An 18,779-nucleotide genomic window follows, 5' to 3' on the forward strand; every position below is an offset into this window, starting at 1 on the left:
GCCTCTGCACCCTGGTGGGGAGGGACCCCAGCACTGTCCAGCTCAGCCTCTGGGAGGGGCAGACAGGAGGCCTGAGGTGGGCCAAGCTGCCTGGCAGGAGTTGGGACCTGGGAGGGAGGCTGAGAGCCCATGTCCCCACACTGAGGGGTGGGATCTGCCCTTGAGGTGCCGGGGCCCAGGGCCAGCCGGCTCCGGGGGCTCTTCCCTCCACCCCGGGGTTTGCAGGTCGGTGCCAGGTAGTCTCAGGCCACGCAGGGGCCAGCCCCATCCGGGCACCCTGCCTGGCCCCTGGCCATCCAGGTGGTGCCGGCGCACAGCGCGCGCCCCGGCACAGAAGCCCCTTCACGGGGCTGGCGGGAGCCCGGCCGCCTCCTTCCTGCCGGCCCCGCGCAGATCCCCGCCCCGGCTCCTGCGGCGGCCGGGGCGGAGCGCGACGGCAGCACAATGTGGCTCCTTGTTCCCCGCCGGCCTCCTGGAACCGGCCCATTTCCTGCCCGGGCCGCGGGGCGCTTTCCAAGGTAAATAAACAAACACGGAGAAGTCGGGGCCCGGGTGGGAAGAGGGTGTGGGGCTTCCCTCCCGCCCAGCCCCGCGGGCACAGCGGGGACGCCCCTGGGGACAACGCCCCCGGGAGGGGTGGGCACTGGAGGGGTGGGCACTCCTCTCAGGCTGTGGGGGGACCCCCGCCCGCGTCCACCCCACCGGCCCCAGGGCTGCCCCCAAAGAGGAAGCCCAGCAGCCGCCACCGTGGGGCAGGAATTCCAGGGCAGGTGACAGCAGCTGACAGGCGGAAAGGGCTCTGGGCGGATGGCAGTCCACCGCTCCTGGCCCAGCCGTGCCACCTTGGGAGCTGGGACTTCGGGATGGAAACGGTCCCCAGCTGACACAGGAGGGCTGCACAGTCCCTGCCCCAGCTCTGACCTGGCCCTCCTGCTAGCCCCTCTGGGACACCGGGACATCGCCCCTTAGCGAGGATGGTGAAATCTGGCAGGTGCCCATCGGACTCCCTGCATCTGGGAGTGGAGCCTGCACAGCCTCCTGGTCCAGGGAGCAGGGGGAACCTCAGCTGGGGACTTGGTTCCCCTCTCTGAGGAGGGGAGGGAGCAAGCCCGGCTCCTTCCTCCTCCGGGGTGGGGTCAGATTTCAGCTGGAGCCTCCACATCACCTCTGCCAGCCCTTCAGGGTTGCCCTGGGCTGTGGGCGTCACAAGGCCATGGAGCAGGACACGGGACAGTCACTCCCCCCGCCCCCTTCCCTTTGCCCAGCTCCCAGACCCTCACCCCATTTTCAAATAGAAGATCCACCCATTCATTCTCTACCAATCCTCCTCCATCTGCCTCCGTCCTCCATCCTCCTCCATCCTCCATCCTCCATCCTCCATCCTCCATCCTCCTCCATCCTCCTCCATCCTCCATCCTCCTCCATCCTCCTCCATTCCCCTCCATCCTCCTCCATTCCCCTCCATCCTCCTTCATTCCCCTCCATCCCCCTCCATCCCACATCTCTCCTTTCTTCACCAACATTCGCCACATGCTTGCTCCTTCCTGGGCTGGGCACACAGAAGTGGTCCCTGTCCTGGGGTCCGGCTGTATGTGAGTGGCCAAATGGGACTATGAGAATGTATTTGAACTTCCCTGAGAATCTAAATGTTTAATTTTCAGTTCGGGGGATGATATTTTTGTTGTTGTTTTGAAACAGGGTCTCACTCTGTTGCCTGTGCTGCCCAGACTGGCCTTGAACTTGAGATTCTCCTGCTTCAGCCTCTTGATTGGGGTCACAGTCAGGTGCTGCCAGACCCAGCTCAGTAGTAACTTAAGAGTCATGTTATTGGTGGCAACGAGAAATCAATTTTGCAGTTGTCCTTTGCAATTATGATGGATCCCTGTACATTAAGACTCTTCCCTCCTAAGTGGGTGTTTTCCACACTGTGGTCTCAGAGGAGTTGGGGGATGTATATTTTTATGGTTCTGATCACTTTTTTCTTTATAAGAAGCATATATTATGGGCCATGTCTGATAACAATGGAGCACATTGTGGGCTCCACCTGTAGGGAGCTGGGGAGCTCAAGGCACCCCGAAGCCTCAGGGCCTGGAGTGTCTCATCAGGACCCACAGAGAAGGTGGGAGCCAGCAGCCCTTTATCCTAGAGAAGAAGCAGAAAAGGCCTTTATTAAACACCTACTGTGTGCCAGACGCTGCCCTGGGCACCATTTATCATCTCATCTGATCCTCCCAACACCTTAGGATGGGAGGATCGTCTCTGGGTTGCTGGGTGAGGCCTGCAGGCTCAGGATCGTGGATCCCGGCCCTCCCCATCCCCTGCCTGGGTGACATGTTGCTGCTGTTCCGATATTTTTCACCCAATGTTGTGCCTCTGGGTCACCTTGTGGCCCCTCTCAGCCCCTTGGCTCCTGGGCATGTCCCCACCCTCCTCATGTGGGGACAGATATTTCAGGACTCCAGAAGGCGCCTGTCCTCCTGCACAGAGGGCACCTCCCTGGGCACACCCCTCCCCTCCTGATCCTCCCAAGCCTCCCCTGGGATTCACCCATCTCTGGGAAATACTGAGGGCCCCACAGCAGGGGTGCCGGGTGACACCACGTTGAAGCAGCCAAGAGGCAAGGTCCCTGCCCAGGCGGGGTCCCGTCTCACATGTTGCTGTGGCTGGGACACAACCCTTGCACCCCGTCCCCATCCACCGGCCCCCGTTGCCTGTCCTCATTGCAGGATGACCCCACATCCGTCTTGTGGCTCTGGGCTGGGAACCAGAAACATGGTCTCCCCACACCCTACCCGCCCGCCTGTCCTGTGGGCTCCACCACCCGCGAGTACCCCAAGTCCATTCTGTTCATCTCAGCCAATTGCTGGTGCCAGTCACTTGCCCAATTAGTCACCCTGCAAGAACCAGGCAAGAAAGAAGAGAGAGGAGGGACAGGTGGCTTTGCTGCTGGCCTAAGAACCTCAGCTCAGCCACAGAACATCAGGGCTCAGTCTGAACGTGTCCCTGAGCCCAGCATCAGGTGGCCACCATTGGGGACTGGGCCCTGCCTCTTCCCTCGGGGCAGAGACTCCTCCCCTCTGGGCCCAGAGGGAAGGAAGAGGCAAGAAGCAGGGAGCATCCAGGAAGCCTGAGACCCCCATGGGCAGGAGACCAGCTCGGGAGGGCAGTCAGTGGGGCTGCCTCACCCAATGGCCTTTCCACATTGGGCTCTGACAGTCTCACTCCAATTGTATCTGCCCCAGGGTGGACAGCAGAGGTTCTGAGGAGCCAAATCCACAATTCCCAGGGACAGGGTTCCTCTTCTCCCAACCCTGAGGTCCAGGCCCATCAGCCCTAGCCCTTGGCCTCCTGTCCCCAGGCAGCAGTGGAAGCTCCTGCCAGGGGCTCCCACTGCCCAGAACTGTCCATAGCCCAGCCCAGGTGTGTGGCCTGGTGCACCTGACACAGCTAGCAGAGCTTTGCCTGTGTTGGTGCATGGGGCCACCCTCCTGTGCTCCGGCCTTTGGCTGTGGGAAGCCCCTGACCCCACCCTCCTCAGCCTGCTGGCTGCCTGAGAAGTGTCTCAGTCCTGGACCCACCAGTAGAGCAGATCCAAGTGCAGCAGAACCACGAGCAAGAAATAAGTGCTTGTTCTTTTAAGCTCCTGGGTTCTCCAATGGTTTGTTACGCAGCACTGCTGACCGCTACAATCAGATGAATTGTGAGGCCACTGTTAGCTCCAAGTGTCTTGAGGACCAGGCCCCACCACAGACCAGCGGGGTTCAAGTGTCTGCTCCTCTGGGTTGTTTCTGGGGTTGCTGGAGCTCAGTGAACAAGGGGATGGAGTCCCTGCCCTGGCTGCTTTCCTTTGACACAGAGCTGGTGGGGGGAGCCGCTTTAGGGTGACCCTGTCCCCACTTCACGATGGAGGGACCAGGGTCCCAAAAGGGACAGGATGATGTTAGACAGTGGCTGCCTGCCCTGAAAACCTCCCTGTCAGTCAACCCACAAGGAATGCATCCTTAGGTCAATTTTCAGAGAGGTCAGGGAGCTTTGCAGAGACCATGGAGCTGGTAACTGGGAGAGGAAGATGGCAGCTCCTGAGGCTGGGCCTCCATGGCATGGCCCCGCCTGTCTTCCTGCAGCTCAAGGAAGGGGCAGGGTGGGGTGAGGGCCCCTCTGGGGCGAGACACCCCTCACAGCAGACCCGGCACCCCTCCTCCTTGCCCCAAGATTCCCAGGAGGGGCTGCAGTCAGAGGGGACGTCTTGGGAGAGAGGCAAAGTTTTCCTCAGTCTCTGCCCTTCCTGCTGCCTGTCTCCTTGTCCCCTATCACCCAGAACTGTCCCTTGGAGGTGTGTGAACCCCAAGTCCAAGCCTCCCTCCCACCTTCCCCTCCGCAGAGCCGGCCCCCGGGCAACTGTCCTTCCTGGAAGCATCTGATGACCTCACTCCCAGTGAGGTCCGGGGACAGGGAGCTCCACACAGGGGACTCCCCAGGAAGGCCACATGTGCCCAGGCAGCGGGAGGCCACGCAGGACGGGCCTGAGCTTCCCTCCCGGTCACCGGAGCGTGGGGCCAGGTGTATTTATAGCCCAGCCCTGAAGCAACCAGGCCTCATATAAATCAGCCATTTCCTGGGCAGGAGTAAAAATAGCCGTGGCTCCCGGGCTGCCCGCCCACCCTGCTCTCCCCTGCTGGACGATCAGCACCGAGTTTCCACCTCCGCCTCCCGAGCACCCAGCTAGCTGCCTGCCCTTCACCGCCCAAAAGGGGGTGTCCCCAGCAGACTGCTGGGTCCCAGGGGCAGCTGAGAAGGGCCAGGCCAGACCGGACGGGGGACAGCTCCAATCCTGGGACAAGTTCAAGGTGGAGGAAGGGTCAGAGCCAGGCGATGAGTGGGGGCTTGTGTCCTCCCACAGCTGGGGAAAGTGAGGCAGGGCAAGGAGACCCGAGGGCAGCCCCCAACCAGGGTCAGCTGGGAGGAGACCCTCAGCTGGCCATGGGAAAGGCAGCAGGGTCATCTAGAGAGCATTCACAGGGACAAGTCCAGGCCCTGCCAGGTGCCCCTGTCTCGGTGGGGGTGGGGGAACTGTAGGTTCAGGCCCCTCGGCTCCAGCCCAGGCCTCCCAAGGCCACTCGGATGCACCCCCACCTCAAGACCCCAGCCCTTGGAGCGGGAGGTGGGAGGGGGACAGGTCAAGGGTCCCGCCCTCCCCTCCTGAGTCCCTCCCCCTCAGGCCTGCTGGGTTTCCAGTTGTCTCTGGGTCAGCAACTGTGGGAAAGAGTGACCAGTTGAAAAAGTGGCCTATCTGGCCGGTCACACCCCACAAGCCACGCTGTTCCCCAGTGACCCGGCCTCTCTCTGGGGTGGGGGCAGGAGCTCTGGGGGTTCAGGCCCTGGGGTCAGGTCTGAGAGGAGCCGGTAGGAAGGCCCTGCCACAGGCTGGTCACCAGGTGCGTCCACCCATCCGCACGGCCATCTGGCCTGGTGGTCTTCTCCCCTCTGCTTACACGTGGGGTCTCTGCTGGTGACCCACGTGCTCCCAGTCACAGGGGAACCTGAATTCTCTCTCCCGACCAAGCTCATACTGTCACATGCTGCTTTGGTGTCTCTCTCCCCAGCGATGTCCACCAATGGCAGGGGTGGCAGGGTGCCCCCTCCAGGAGCCTCACCCTCCTTCCTGGGCAGTGGCCTCTGCCTGGCAGCCTCCTCCTGCCTGGAGCGCTGCAGCCCTGGCGCAAACTGTGGGCACTTAATTCATCTAATTAGGTTTGAGCGGTGGTTCTGGCCACACCGTGTCCTGGGGCACCTTGGGGCAGTCACTCCTCTCTGAGCCTCCTCTGTGTCACCCTGACTTGATGAGCGTCCATCCAGCAGTCTCCCTTGTCCCTGTTGCAACTTGGGAATAGTCCACGGAGTGCCCTGTGAAGGCTCTCTGTCCAGGATGGGGACAGGACAGATCCTTGCATTCTAGGGGACATCATGACCCCACAGAGAAGGGATGAAAAGAGGAGGACTCCAGAGCTGTCTGGGTTCAAACCCTAGCTCTGACTCAACTCGCTGTGTGACCTTGGGCAGAATACTTAACCACCCTGTGCTTCACTCCTCCACCTGTGAAGTGAGGGTCCTACTGATACGCACTTTGCTGTTGGAAGAACTGGATGACTCGGTGCCACATGGCATGGGCTACCATGACTGTCACAGCCTGGCTCAAGGACCCTGGGGAGGATCAGGGCAAAGACACCCCAAGCACCACCATGTGCCCCATGGCAGCCTGGCCTTCTTCCCTTAGGAGTTCAAAGGCATCGGCCTCTTCCTGGTTGCTTCCTCTTGGACCCCAGTTGACCAGCCCCTGATTCCTTATGGAAAGGGAGGAGGGCGCAGGCCCCACGGGCCTCCCCTCATGCGGGCTTACCTTGGGGTTTCTCTCTGCCCTTCATGTTCTTCTGTCCCCAAGGAAGACAGTGGACAGCCACTCGTCCTTCTCGGACTTTTCATTTGCATCATTTAGGAGACTTGTCCAGGGTCTGACACGGAACCCAGCCCCAAGGGGGACAGGGGACACTGAGGTCCCAAAGCCTCTGCCCCCCTGAGCACCCCGAGGCCGGCGTGCTGACTCAGGCAGGCCAGGACCTGGTGTCCGGGTGCCCATTCTGCCTGGACTGCTCTCTGTCCTCAGCAACTGCTCTGAGCGACACGTGGGTCGGAGCTCAGCGGAGGAGCGTGGCCGCCTGACAGCCGCAGGCTCCGGGTTCCAGCCCAGCCCCGCATAAAAAAGAAAAAATAGTCTCAGCAGAAAATGCTGGAAACTCTTGGACTGGAGATATGGCTCAGTTGGTAGAGTGCTTGCCTTCCATGCACGAGGTCCTGGGTTCAATCCCAGCACCACCAAAGAAAAGGAAAAAAAAAAAAAAACTCAAGGAAAATGCTGGAAACTCAAGTCATCTAGAGTCTTTCTGTTAAACGGAAAATAACATTAAAAATTAAAAACCTGACAAACTATATTAAGAAAAACCTGGGATATAGTAATGATCTTTCTGAGGGCTGGGGGTGTAGCTCAGTGGCACTTGCAAGGCCCTGGTTCGATCCCCAGTGCCACAAAAATAATAAACACCGTCCTGAGCCTGCCCAGGGGACACTGTTCTAAATGCCATTGTGATAATAAATCACAGCTGACTTACGAGGGGAAACTACTGTGCTGTTCTTGTCTCCAGTGTCACAGAGGATGGGCGGCAGCCGTGGCTGTCAATGGGGAACTTGCTGGAAATGTGCCTTCTCGGGCCACAGCCCAGGTCTGCGGCCAGGCCCGTGTTTAACAGGCCTCTGGTGCCTCTCCCGTGGCCGAAGTGCGGGCACCCTGGGCTGAATTTGCAGTGGTTCCCCGTCTCGGTGGCTGGAAACGCGGGGAGCATTTCTTGCTCTCATTACGCGTCCAGAGGGTGGAGGAAGGGGACTTGGCCATGGCGCTCAGGCACTCTTTGGAAATGGTCCTGAAGGCATATAAAAAGATGAATAAACATTTATTCAAGAAAATCTACTAAAACTTGGTAAGAACAGTGAGAGTCTGTGGTTTTTGAACTAAGACCCACTCCCCACCCCCTGAGCTCAACAAGATGGAAATTCCACTCCACACTGGGATAGCCAAGAACACCGAGATCCCGCCCCCCCAGCTCTGGGCTGGAAGGCTTTCTTCCTGGGGTGGGGGGGGGACAGGAAATCAGAATTTCTCATCCTACTCCCAGCTCCTGGTGACTTGTCCGTTGTTCTGGAAAAGTCCAGGAGGGGGAGGGTCCCTCCTTCCACCTGACCCCACTCTCCTTCGGGCAGGTCACCACTGAGAACCTCAGGGTCCTCGTCTCCTTGCTCAGGCTTGTAAGAGAGTTCTTCACCAGGAGAGGCAAGCCTCGGACACCTGAGGCTCCTGCCTGTCCCCTCCCTGAGCATGCAGCTCCAAAAACAGGGGTGCTATTCAGAGAAGCACAGATGGTTCCATCCCCCAGCTCTGGAGCTGAGGTACACAGATTCTGCCCAGAGAGCAGGACAGGGCAGTGAACAGTTCTGGATCCTCTTCCAAAGGAACTGACTTCATGTGCGACGAAGCGTGGCGAGGCTGGAGCCTAAGAGGGCCTCAGGAGCAGCGGGGGTCACGGTGGAAGGTCATTAGAAGATGGCAGATGCACTGGGCATGCAGCCCTCCTGGGAGCCGGACTCCTCAGATGCTGACCCTGGGACCAGTCCCTTCACGTGAGCCCAGAGTTGATTGGATTTGTCTGTGGGACAAAATCTGCTCCAAGACAATGTTCAAAACAATTAGCCAGCAAGGGACAGGGCTTAACGGACGTGGTCAGGGCGAGAGATGGTCGCTGCAGCCCTCCCCAAACCGCCATTACCCAGGGTGACCGTGGGCTCCCACGGTTGTCCCTCTGAAGGCACCTCAGAGGCTGCAAGTGGAGGAGGAGAGGGTGGAAGTCAGAAGACTAAAGACAGTCAAGTCACAAGAACGACCTCTGGGAGGGCAGACCAGGAGGTGGTGGCACTCAGTTACCTCAAACGTCCAGTTTCCAACCAAAAATCTGCCAAGAAACAGGAGGGTCCGTGCACCAGGAGGAGAGCTGGCAGCAGATTCTGAACTGAACAGGCAAAGACTTCAAAGTAGCTAATATATATATATAGAAGTAAAAGGAGGCTGGGGTCTAGCTCAGTGATAGAGCACTTACTTGCTTAGTGTGGGCAAGGCCCTGGGTTCAACCCCAACACACACACACACACACACACACACACCTACACCCAGGGAATCATGATACAAAAAAGGAAAGGTTGGTATGGTGATAAGGCTGCATCACATACAGATTGTCAATAAGGAAATAGAAATTATTAAAGATGACTAAATGGAAATTCTAGAGTTGAAAAGTATAAAAACTGAAATGAGATGTTCACTAGAGGCTTAACAGTAGATTTAAACTGGCAGAAGAAGGAATTGATGAACTTGGAGACAGACTGATCAAAATTATGCCATCTGAGTCCGGCACAGTGGCCACTCCTGTAATCCCAGCAGCTCAGGAGCCTGAGGCAGGAGGATCATGAGTTCAAAGCCAGCTTCAGCAACTCAGTGAGGTGCTAAGCAACTTGACAAGATCCTGTCTCAGAATAAAACATAAAAAAAGGGGCTGGGGAAATGTCTCAGTGATTCGATTCCTGGTACAAAAAAAAAAAAAATTCAATCTAAAGAATCAAGCTTTTTTTTTTTTTTAAAGTGGGGAGAAAAATGAACAGACACACAGAGAAATACAGGACCTTGTTAAGCAATGAATATATGTGATGGGAGTATCAACAAGAGACGAGGCAAAGGAGCAGAAAAAATATTCAAAGAAATAATGACTGAACTCTTATCTACTGGTCTTTGTACAATATATTTTTGTCAATTCTCCTTTCCCATGGTTTTAGCTCACTAATTACTTGTTAAGTGTTTCAACTTAATTTGATCTCACTTACTACAATATCATTCCTGATAGCCTTTGCCACTATGAGTAAGAAGACCCTTTTGTTTGTTTGTGTATGCATTTTACATTTCTGTATGCATTATGCTGTCCCAGTAAATGAATACATTTTGGCAATAAACATAATTTTGCTCTGTACCTCTAAAAAAAAAGAAAGAAATAGACTGAAAATTAAAATTTATGTGCAGGTCCTGGGTTCTGTCCCAGCTCTAGCAGAGGAGGAAGAAGACTTTGGCAGTTCATAACCTAATTTAAAATTGGGCAAAGCTGGGCGCCGTGGCACACACCTGTAATCCCAAGCTGGGAGGCTGAGGCACGAGGATTGAAAACCTGAGAAACTTAAAGAGACTCTGACAAATTAAAAAATATATATATTTATTAAAGTTCTGAGGATGGGGGCTGGGGTTGTGACTCAGCGGTAGAGCGCTCACCTCGCACATGCGAGGCCCTGGGTTTGATCCTCAGTACCACATAAAAATAAATAAATAAAATAAAGGCATTGTGTCCAACTACAACTAAAAAATAAATATTAAAAAAAAGTTCTGAGGATGTATTTCAGTGATAGAGCACCTCTGGATTCAATCTCTAGAACTGCAAATACTTACATACATGTATATAATAGGTAAAATCCAAATAAAACTTTTTAAAAAAATATTTCTTTGGGCTGGGGATGTGGCTCAAGCGGTAGCGCGCTCACCTGGCATGTGTGTGGCCCGGGTTCGATCCTCAGCACCACATACAAACAAAGATGTTGTGTCCGCTGAAAAACGAAAAAATATATAAATATTAAAAAATTATCTCTCTCTCTCTCTCCCTCTTTTAAAAAATATTTCTTAAGACATTGATGAACCTTTATTTTATTCATTTACTTATATGTGGTGCTGACAATCTAACCCAGTGCCTCACACATGCTAGGCAAGTGCTCTACCACTGAGACACAACCCCAGCCCCTCAAATAGAACTTTCTCCAACAAAGATATGAAAATGGTTAATAATCTCATGAAGAGATGATCAACACCACTAGTCATTAATGAAAATCAAACCCACAGTGAAATAGCATTTCATATCCTTAGGATGGCTAAAATAAAAAGTCAGCTAATAACACGTGTTGGCAAGGTTGGGAGAAGTCAGAACCCTCATGCTCTGGTGGTGGGAATGTAAAACATTAAATGTAAAATGTTAAACATTGAGATAGAATATAACCTAGCATTCCACTCCTAGGAATATACCTAAGAGACATGTAAGCATATACCCACAAAAACACTCACACATGTTCATAGCAGGATTATTTGCAATATCCCCAAAGTGGAAACAAACCAAACATCCATCAACTCTTTGATGAAATGATAAAATCTGGTAGATTCAAACAATGGAATATTATTCAACCACGAAAAGGAAAGAAACACTGATCCAGACCACAGCACTGATGAGCTCTGAAGACATTAATAAATGGAATAAGCCAATCCCAAAGGCTGTATTTTGTATGTTGCCGCAGCCCGGCTGGCTGGGCAAAATAGCTGGGGGGTGACGAATAACTTGTGTATGTTGATACAGCAGGAGTAGGAGCCGTTTATTCCAGGACAGGAGCAGTATTTATACATTCCACACAGCTTATCTAATTAGCATAAACTAGATACATCAGTCAACCAATAAGGAATCTCCACACTTAATGGCTCGCTTTTGTTACTTCTCAAACCACTCCCTCTGGCATTTTGCCAGGCACCATCCAGACTTGTTTACTAACTTTAACATTCCCCTGGCAAAATGCCAGGTGTTATTTTGACTTGTTTACAGACTCTAACAGTATGTCACCATTTCTGTGAAATGGCTGGTTTTGATACATCTATAGAAAACACAAAGTAAACCATTTTTGCTTAAGGCTAGGAGAGATGGAGAATTGGGCGGGGGGATGGCAATAGCTAAAGGTTACAAGATTGTTTTGTTTCGTTTTTTCGAGGTGATGAAATAGTCTCAAGTTGACTGTGGTGTTGTGAATATCTGTGAACATACTAAAAACTAATACTTTGGATTGTACCATCTGTGAATTTTATAAAACTGCTTTCTGGGGCTGGGGATGTGGCTCAAGTGGTAGCGCGCTCGCATGGCATGCGTGCGGCCCGGGTTCGATCCTCAGCACCACATACAAACAAAACAAAACAAAGATGTTGTGTCCGCCGATAACTAAAAAAAAATAAAATATTAAAAAAGAAAACTGCTTTCTGATGTAACTCCTGGTAAGGTTTTCAAGTGATTTTTTCATATGGGATTCTCAATACAAAAAAAGATGGAAATGGTATTTTCCAAGTATTTTTTTTACAGTGTCAAAATTATAAGAATAGCAATCATTTATAGAATTAACCTTATGCATACTCAAGTTTTGCTTTGATGATCACAAATGAGTAAAGTTCTAGTGTGAAATACATTTGAGCATACATGTTGACCTTCTGTAAGTAGTGAAAAATGTTTTTAAAGACATCTCTTTTAAAGTTTTATATATTTATTGTAACTGTTGTTACTAAGCTTTTACTCTGATGAGGTCTTGCTAAGTTGCCCAGACAGGCCTCAAATTTGCAATCCTCCCATCTCAGCCTCCCAGAATTTTTTTTTTTTTTGATACCAGAAATTGAACTCAGGGGCACTCAGCCACTGAGCCACATCCCCAGCCCTATTTTGTATTTTATTTAGTCTCACTGAATTGCTTAGCACTTCACTATTGCTGAGGCTGGCTTTGAAGATAAAAATGTTTTTTAAATAAATATGCCAAGCACTCAGAAAAGTATGAAAATTAGCTAGTAAAATACAGCTTTGTCAAATCCGCACATTTTGCAATATTTGTTTCATATTTTTTATTTCAAGCAATAAAATATAACAAAATCAGTTCAAGTCCCCCATATATCTCTCCCATTCCATTTCCTTCCCCCTAAATTTATTATTATCATTCTTATAATTTTTTTTACTGCATGCATATGTGTGTGTGTCTATATAAAAAAAGGCTTAGGATTTTTAAAAAATATATTTTTTAGTTGTCAATAGACCTTTACTTTATTTATTTATATGTGGTGCTGAGACTCAAACCCAGTTCTTCACACATGCCAGGCGAGCACTCTACCACTGAGCCCCAGCCCCAGCTCTTAGGATGCTTTTAAAATATATAATAGTATAGTTTTGAATATATCATTCTTCAACTTTATTTTTTTCACACTGTCTTTTTTCCCCAAAAAGTTATAAAAAGGAGAGAGAATAAAAACAAACCTCTGTGCTTTGACAGTGATGAGTTATGGCTACATATTCTTCATTAAAACCTCACTCCTTTGAATTATCTTAAAGCAAAACAGATATAAAATCCTCTGCAAAAATTGAAGTAAATGTCTCTTGACTATAAAGACCCTTCTTAAAATATAGACACTGGGATGGAAATGTGGCTCAAGTGGTAGCACGCTCGCCTAGCATGTGTGAGACACTGGGTTCAATTCTCAGCACCACATAAAAACAAAATAAAGAATTTGTGTCCACCTAAAACGAAAAAATAAATATTTAAAAAAATATAGACACTATGGGCTGAGAGTGTAGCTCAGCGGAAGAGCCTGCGCTTAGCATGTGTAAGGCCCCGGGTTTAATCTCCAGCCCATAAACCCACAGTCAACACTGTATTTTTTACCTCTCCAAACTAGTATGTACAGTTCTGTTCTACCATTTTAACTATTATGTAAAATTTGATTACATGGGGAAAATATTTTTATTTATTTAACTACTGGCGTATGGATGGGTGTTTGGTTCACATATTCACCAAAAACAATGATGTGCTGAATATTCTTGTACAGGTTTCCTTAAGCACATGAGCAAGTTTGGATCTTTGTGTGCAATTACAATTTTAAACATAGATAAGGAAAATATATGATGACCTTCATCCTGGTGGTGTATTAGATTTTTCTTGTCTTATTACATTGGCCAGAAATGTCAGTGCTGTCCTAAGCAGAGGCCGTAGGCCAGACTGGACTGGAATTCTTGGTTAAAGGTGATGTTTCACTGTCAAATCTAAAAATTGTAGGGCTGGGGATGTGGCTCAAGCGGTAGCACGCTCACCTGGCATGTGTGTGGCCCGGGTTCGATCCTCAGCGCCACATACAAACAAAGATGTTGTGTCCACCAAAAACTAAAAAATAAATATTAAAAAATTCTCTCTCTCTCATTCTCTCTTTAAAAAAAAATCTAAAAATTGTTTTAGTCTTTGATAGCCACCTTTTATCAGATTGTATCCATTTAGGATTAGCTTCAGCTGCCACAGAAAACCTGCCAATAACAATAACTTACACAAGATAAACAATTATTTCTTTATGCAAAATGGGCTGGAGGTAAACAACTAGGACCTCACACAACATTTCTTCTGTATGAAGTCCTTGGAGGTTCAATTTCTTCCCATGGATTGCTCCCATTGTGCGGCCCTCGTCCTCAAAGTCCGAGGCGACCTCTGAGTTCTACACAGAACAGTGAAGGAAGAGATGAGAAGAAGCCTAAGGATGTTCACTAACCCTCTGTAGGAAGACTCCTGGAAGCACCACATGTTACACCCCTGTATTTGTGGCCCTTCCACCCCTTGCAACAGAGATACACAACCTGCAGGGAACATTGGGACATTCCGTTTTATTCTGGCAATCCACGTGCCTGGATAAAAATGCTGTTACTAGGCTGGGCGTGTGGCTCAGTGGTAAAGCCAGTGCTTAGGCTGGGTAAGGCCCTGAGCTCCATCCCCCAGTTCCAAAAACTCCAAACAAACATACATTGAAGAGCTCATCAAACAATGCTGTAAGTCTCACTTCCAATCACCAAACATGATTTTAAAAACTAAGGAGCAGTCAGGTGTGAGGGTACATACTTGTATTCCCAGGTCTTCAAGGCTGAGGCGGGAGGATGACAAGTTCCAATCTAACCAGGGTGATCAGTGAGATCTTATCTCAAAATAGAAAATTAAGAGCTGGGGATGTAGCTCAGTGGTAGAGCATTTATGGAGCAGGTGGGAGGTCCTGGGTTCAATCCTGAACACAAAAAAAGAAAAAATGAAAACAGAAGAATAGACCATTGCCTTCCCCCAGATGTTTACCACTTCTGTTACTTATCAGTAAGCACGATATTCCAAATTTGATTTGGACATCATTTCCTTTCTGCCTGAGTGATTTCCTTTAGAAATTCTTTTGGAGCAGATCTGCTAGAAGTAGAATGGTTCAGTTTTTCTTCACCTGAGCATATCTTCATCTTAGTTCCTGAAGGACATTGTCATTGTATACAGAATTCTAGGTTGACGATTTTCTGCACTTTAAAATGTGGTTCCATTTCCTTCTGGTTCTGATGGCTTCTAATGAGAGATTCAGTCACTTGAACTGTCTGTTGTTCACTATGGTAATGTTGTGTTCTTCCTCATGATTTTTTCTTTGTTTTTGTTTTCAACGGTTTAATTAGAATTTCTTTGGGTTTATTCTCAGTGTGGTTCCCTGAACTCATTGAATCTTAGGTGTATATCTTTTGCCAAATGTGAGAAGATTTAGCCGTTGTAGCTTGAAAAACAACCTGTCTATGTGTTACAGTTGTATTTTGTGAGAGAGAGGGTGGAGTGTGTTCCTCCACCTTATCTAGAAACAGTATCTTAAAGTCCATTTTAATTAATATTCAACTTTCTTTGAGTTAGGCATGGTCTAGCAGAGGTTCCCCATTTCCTTTACTTTCGATATTTCCACATCCTAATATCTATGTGTCTGACTTTTTGTTTAACTACTTTCTCTGACACTTTCTCTTAATCTATGAATCTTGTCCATTTACATTTATTGTGATTAATTAAATGTTTGGGATTGTGCTATTTATTTATCCCCCTTATCATTTCACGTTGGATGGGTTTCTTCCTAGCCCCACTCCATGTATTGCTTTGAAAGTTGTATGTTGTTTATTTTCTTTATAGATTGATAGACTGTCCCTACCCCCATTTTTGGTGGTACTGGGGATTTAATTCAGAGAGAGAGAGAGAGGGAGGGAGGGAGAAGGAGGAGAGCCCCCACCCCCGTGCTTTGTGATGGCAGAAGCTCCAAAATCACATGCAGGAAAATTAAATTTAATTAAATTAAGAAAGTGATATTTATTACACCCCTGTATTTGTGGCCTACTCATGATAGTTGTTTAGAGAATAAACTTTGGGATCAGAGTGGAATAATTTTGGCCGTGTTTTTACAACCTCCCATCCTGTCATGGTTGCTGGTTTTTGGGTTTTGTTTAAACTCCACACTCCCCAGGAAGCAATCATCTCAGATCTTCTATTTCACTAAATCTTTCTTCAGCTATGGCCAAGATGATGCTTAATCATCTGTTGATTTTTTTTTGTGTGTGTGTGTGTGTGTGTGAATAGTTCCCACTGTCCTGACACTATTTGGGGGATCTCCTTGTTTTCTCAAGGTTTCTTTTTTTTGGGGGGGATACAGGGATTGATCTCAGGGGCATTCAACCACTGACCCACATCCCAGCCCTATTTTGTATTTTATTCAGAGACAGGGTCTCACTGAGGTGATTAGGGCCTCGCTGTTGCTGAGGCTGGCTTTGAACTCACATCTCCTACCTCAGCCTCCGGATCCGCTGGGATTACTGGTGTGCCCCACCTGGCATCTGTTGAATTTTTTTTTTAAGAGAGAGAGAGAGAATTTTTAATATTTATTTTTTAGTTTTCGGTGGACACAACATCTTTGTTTGTATGTGGTGCTGAGGATTGAACCCGGGCCGCACGCATGCCAGGTGAGTGCGCTACCGCTTGAGCCACATCCCCACCCCCATCTGTTGAATTTTTAACTTAAATGACTGTGTTGTCATTTCTAGAAGTTCCAGTTGATCTTTTTCAAATCTATTATCCCCCAGTGTCTTCTTTCTCTGGCAGTCCTGTTTTTGTCATTTTGCAAGTATGCTGTCACAGCCTCTCTGGTATCACGCGGCATCTGCGAGCCTCCATCATGGCTAACGGTCTCCTTCTGTGCACTGTGCGCTGGTCGCCAGCAGGGTGGTATTAGTGGGAGCCCCACAGATGTCACTAGTGTGGGATTGATACTTTTGTTAATATCAATTTTGGGGATACAAGGGTAGATTCTGAAGCCAGCAAGCACCAGCCCAAGGCAACAAACCTTTAGAAGGGATGGGTGCACACTTATAGCCCCAGCAGCTTGGGAGGTGGAGGCAGGAGGATCACAGGTTCAAGGCCAGACTCAGCAACTTAGCGAGGCCCTAAGCAACTCAGCAAGACCCTGTCTCAAAATAAGACATAAAAAGGGCTGGGGATGTGGCTCAGTGCTCATGGGTAAGTCCCCAAAACCAAAAAAATGAGGGGGGGGGATGGATATTTAAAGCCCAGGTATAGACCAAGTTCTTCCTGGTCTTCCTATATCTAATGCCGCCCCCACCTGGCCAGCTGCAGCGCCCTCAGGGAGGGTTCATCCCCCCCCCCCCTCCCCCGTGGATCAGGTAGTCTGGGCTCCACTAGTCCCCTCCCCACCGCCCAGGGCAGCTGTGGCCAACTTGTCCATGTCCACCCCTTGGAGTTGTCTTCTGTTTCTTGATTTAAAGGATGAGCTGCTGGTGTCCTTTCTAGCCTAACTTCCCGGGGTGTTTAAAGTAGCAATGTTTTCAAATCCTAATCTATCCTGTGCATTGTTCAAAACAGAAGTCCAAATCTACAAATTAGTTTCTTTAAAAGAATCAAAATCATTACTGTTTTTTTTTTTTTTCTTTTTTCTTATGGCACTGGGGACTGGACACAGGCCACCAGAGTGTAGGCAAGTGCTCTACCACAGAGTCACCCCAGCCCCCAGGGGCTGATGTGGGAACACAACCTGGAAAGGGCTGTGTTAGAGGAGAGCTTGGGGTCCCCCAGCAGGCTGCTTCGTTCCAGCCCTTGCAGCTTGCTGCTCTGTGACATGGAACAAGTAGCTCTGCTCGACCTCTCTGAGCCTCCTTTGCTGCTTCTGCATGGATGACTATACCTGACTCCCGGGGCCACAAGAGACGGCCTCCAAGCGAGTATGGAAAGCTGTGTCCCTGTGATGTTTGGGGTCGGGTCTCTCCAGAAGACCGCTGTTGGTTGGACCTGGAGAATCCCTCGAGGTGTCCGCACCTGCCTGCCGCCAGGTGAACGGAGGGCTTCCGTATGCCAAGTCCACCCAGGTACTTCGTGCACAGTACGATCCCCAAGACCTGGGCAGCCCAGTCCTGTGTCCATTCCTAGGCTCTACTGGGAGGGCCCGGCCTGCCCACTCCTGGTGACAGTGCTGCAGACTGGCTCAGGACAGGGACCTCTGCAGTAGGGACCCTCCCCTGCCCGCTGGTCCCAATGTCCCCACAGCCCACTCCTCCTGGGGTGGACGTGGCGGAGGGGGGTGCGCCGGGGCAACGACGGTGGGACCCCGCGGGAAGGAAGGCCCTGGGTGCCCAGGCGCCTCGGCTGACCCTCCGGGGCAGGGCCTGCTGCACGCGCGGGAGGAGGGTCGTCCTGGGAACCTCCGCTCCTTCCCCGCGACACAGACAGAGGCCCCTTTCACGGCGCCGCGGCCGCTGCCAACACAAACGCGGGCGGAACCGAACCGCGCAGCGCCGGCCGCGCTGCCAGCGCGTCCCTGCCCCGGGCTGGCTCCGCTCCGCGTTTCCGCTCTGCTGACGCCTGGAATCGCGGCGAGGGCCGGCGGGGGCTCCCGCGGCGGGTCCCTGCGACCGCGCCACCGCCGGCCTGTCCTCGCAGGGCAGCCACTGCCCGGCCACGCGCCTCCTCCAAGAAGCGCGCCGGGGTGGACCCCGGTAGGAGGCAGCTGGGTCCTGGCCCCCTGCAACTCGTGCTCCTCCTGCAGCCCCCCCAAACGTATTGGTGGGGCCAAGAAAGCCTGGACACACAGGCTGGCTCCCTGGAGCCATTCCCTCGGGAGGCCGGGTGGCCCAGTGGTTTGTTATCGGGCCTCCAGCTCCTATGAAAGTCATCTAACCTCACCTGTAATATGGGCAGGCACCTCAAATCATTTGCCCCACAGCTCATGACCGGAGTGAGGCTGTGGGGAGGTGTATCCGGACGTTTTCCGTTGCTATGAGAAAATGTCTGAAGTTGGTTCCTTTATAAAGAAAAGAGGTTTATTGAGCTTACAGTTTTGGTGGCTGAAAGTCCTAGAGCACACAGCCCCAGTCGTTCAGCCTCCTGAGGATGATGGCACCACAATGGCCGTGAAAAGATCACATGGTAAAAAATGACTCTGGGGAGCAGGAGGGACCCCCTCTTGCTCTTTTTATAACAATCCA

Source organism: Marmota marmota, unplaced genomic scaffold, assembly GCF_001458135.2.
Source record: "Marmota marmota marmota unplaced genomic scaffold, marMar, whole genome shotgun sequence".
Lineage (NCBI taxonomy): Eukaryota > Metazoa > Chordata > Mammalia > Rodentia > Sciuridae > Marmota > Marmota marmota.